The sequence below is a fragment of the Mastomys coucha genome, unplaced genomic scaffold (genome assembly GCF_008632895.1).
Source record: "Mastomys coucha isolate ucsf_1 unplaced genomic scaffold, UCSF_Mcou_1 pScaffold13, whole genome shotgun sequence".
Lineage (NCBI taxonomy): Eukaryota > Metazoa > Chordata > Mammalia > Rodentia > Muridae > Mastomys > Mastomys coucha.
Genome location: NW_022196895.1, coordinates 58,287,803 through 58,290,888, shown reverse-complemented (window position 1 = coordinate 58,290,888; position 3,086 = coordinate 58,287,803). Strand labels below are relative to the sequence as shown.

At 39.0% G+C, this 3,086-nt stretch overlaps 1 protein-coding gene and 1 pseudogene across 2 annotated transcripts in view; one reads left to right on the top strand and one right to left on the bottom strand.

Moving 5' to 3' along the window:
- Htr4 (5-hydroxytryptamine receptor 4) overlaps positions 1-3,086 on the bottom strand; it is a 190,100-nt gene that overhangs the window by 18,908 nt on the left and 168,106 nt on the right. The gene's annotated exons all lie outside the window — the stretch shown is intronic.
- The window catches only part of LOC116087771, a 10,516-nt pseudogene continuing 9,165 nt past the window's right edge, over positions 1,736-3,086 (top strand).

Below are 3,086 nucleotides of genomic sequence, written 5' to 3'. Positions count from 1 at the left end.
AAAAAAAAACAAAAACAAACAAACAAACAAAAACAAAAACAAAAAAAAACAAAAACAAAAACAAAACAAAAAAAACCTATTACCTTGATTCAGCCACAATGATTTGCTGAGGAACATGAAAGAAGGCCCCTTTATAAAAACACTTAATTGGTCATAGGAGTAATCTAGATAAGGAAACCTCGAAGGACCGTGGTTATATTAGAGCTCAGCTCTACCACAATGCATATTTTCCATAAGATTTGCAAAGTGAAGAAACTAAGAACTCCACAGAGAAGTTAATAGATGGGAAATAAACTTTTTACACTATATGAAGCTTGGCCGCCAGGTCAACAGCCACCAAGGCATCCTGGGCTTAGCAGACTTTCCATATGTAACTCGCAGCCAGCATAAAAGAGGCCAGAGTCTGAACATAGATGGGTTGTGTTTTCTGTGAAGCAATGGATGGACAGATCCAGACAGACTCACACAGCCTTGCAGAGCACGCTCAGTCAGACGGGAACAGGTCTATTGCAGAAGAGCAGGGGGAAACTTGACACAGACGAAGAGCCACAGACGAGAAAGAGCCAGGCAGAAGTTGGGAGAGAGAAAAAAAAGATAGAAAGAAAACAGAAAGGTTAGTAGATGCTTGGTTTAACCTAAATGACCATCCAATTGTTACCAATGGACACTAGGGAATGGAGATGACTATTGGGCAGCATTGTTGTGCCATATTGTTTGTTTAAAGCACTGCTCTGTAGAAGTTGGCATTGTATTTTAAATCTATGATGAGTATATTTGACATCCTTTGAATATATAATTACACAACTAATCTACTTTTCCACTAAAAGCAGTGCAACTTTAACCAAAACCTTTATAATAGAGAAACACTGAGCAAATGCCTCTGTAAGAGGACAGAGAGCTCCTGAGAGGCTCTGGCAGTACCTGACTAATACAGATGTAGAGGATCACAGCCATCCATTGAACTGAGTACAGGGTCCTCAATGAAGGAGTTAGAGAAAAGACCTATGGAGCTGAGGGTTTTGCAGCCCCTTAGGATGAACAACAATATGAACTAACTAGTGCCCTCAGAGCTCCCAGGGTCTCAACCACCAACCAAGGGCTGCACATGGATGGGTCTGATTGTTCTGGCAGCATGTGTATAGTAGAGGATTGCAATTTGATCATCAATAGGAAGGGAGAACCTCGGCCCTGTGAAGGTTCTGTGCCCCAGTGTAGGGGAATGCCAGGGCCAATAAGTGGGAGAGGGTGGCAGGCATGGGGGGGGCGAGGCAACAGGGGTTTGTTTTTGTTGTTTTTGTTTGTTTCTTTGCTTTTTGGAGGGGAAACTGGGAAAGGAGAAATTAACATGTAAATAAAGAAAATATCTAATTAAAAAAAAAAAAGAGGAGAAAGAGCCCTTTGGGAATGTGCCCAAGTATATAGCTGGATCATGTGATAGACCCATTTTCAATTCTTTTTTCTTTTTGAGAAACAACCACACTATTTCAATAGCGACTCCAGTGTTCTGCAGTCCTACCAACAGTATCCTTTCACACCAGCATTCATTTATTTATTTATTTACTTATTATTTATTTATTTATTTATTCTTTGAATGGGATAATATAAAATCTCAAAGTAGTTTTAATTTGCATTTTCAAGGGCCAAGGATTTTGAACACTTTAAGCGAGATTGCTGGGAAGTGACATGCAATACCCATGCTCGAGGGAGTCCTGTCTGACCCAGGAAGGTTCCAGCCATGTCAAGCAAGGAACAGAAGGCCATGAAAAGTGCCAATCGCCTGAAATAAGACCCTCCCATCAGATGACTCCAAGAACTCAGATGCAGTCAACCCTGCCTACAATCCAGCAGTTGGTACCAGTGAGATGGGCAGCCATTCCTCAGATGTGCAAGAGGCCAGGGAGACCATTCAGAAGTGGATGCAGGATTTTGAAGGTGATGTTACCTGGGTTTCTTATGGAAAAGAGGAAGCAGTTTGAAAAGGATGTAAATGCCTCTTTCAGAAGCCTGAAAACCTTCAGGGTATTTTGAAAGCTCAGCAGAAGTCAAGGCAGGAGCTTAAGTCTGTACTGCAAAAGGTTTGGGTCTCTATACCAGAAGCGGCTGGTTGAGGTGGGCAGCACAAGGTACCAAAAAGAACACCTTAGTTTGCTTTCTTTCTTTCTTTCTTTTTTTTTGATATAAAACAACAATCAATTTAATAGATTATTTATCAACTTATGTAGATGCTCGTCTACAGCAATAGTGAAAATACATTTTTCTCAATATAAATTTTAAATAACTCCAAACATATTAACTGTATACCTCAAAATAATACATCACTACTAGTATTTCTTAAATGAACATAAATATATAAAGTCATTTTGTTAGTTTTGTATTTAGTAGAGTTTAAAATCTTGGCTCTTACTGTGGTACAAGCCCTAAATAAGAACAGTTTTTAGACTTTGGATTTCACTGTAATAAGGCTGTACTTCAATGACCCTCACATCACCAAAGGATTTTACCTCCATCGTAGCTAAGCTGAGAGTTGATAGTTCTGCTGCACCAAGAAATGAATTGTAGGCTCGATTTTTGGATACAGACTTCCTGCTATGGTCAAAGCTATTTGACTTGAGTGAGTGACTTTATTCTCAGCCCAGAGAACAGGTTACATTCATTTAAGAAATGGTATAGGTATTAAGATGGTCTATCCATAAAATCATTCACCAAGTGTTTCAATGAACAATCTTGACTCTGCTTGGAGGGTGGCACAGACATTAGGTGAGGGTAAGAATTTGGTTCATTATATGTGATAATTTGGAAAAGCATTCATCTCAGAGAAAGAGTAACTTACAAAGTCCTATTCTTCAAACTTGATACAAGAGTTACAAACGTCAAGCAAAGCATTCAGTTCCACTCTTTGTTGTTCTCTTACAAGCCACCTCCCTAGTTAATCGTCTACGTTTCTTTGGGGTATATAAATACTTTTGAAATATATAAGATGTTCTGAAAAGCATAGTATAGTGTAAAAACATGAAATAAAAAATCCTACTAATAAGAAAGGCTGAGATAGGAAAAGCAAGATTTCAAGACCCTTATGTTGTACACAG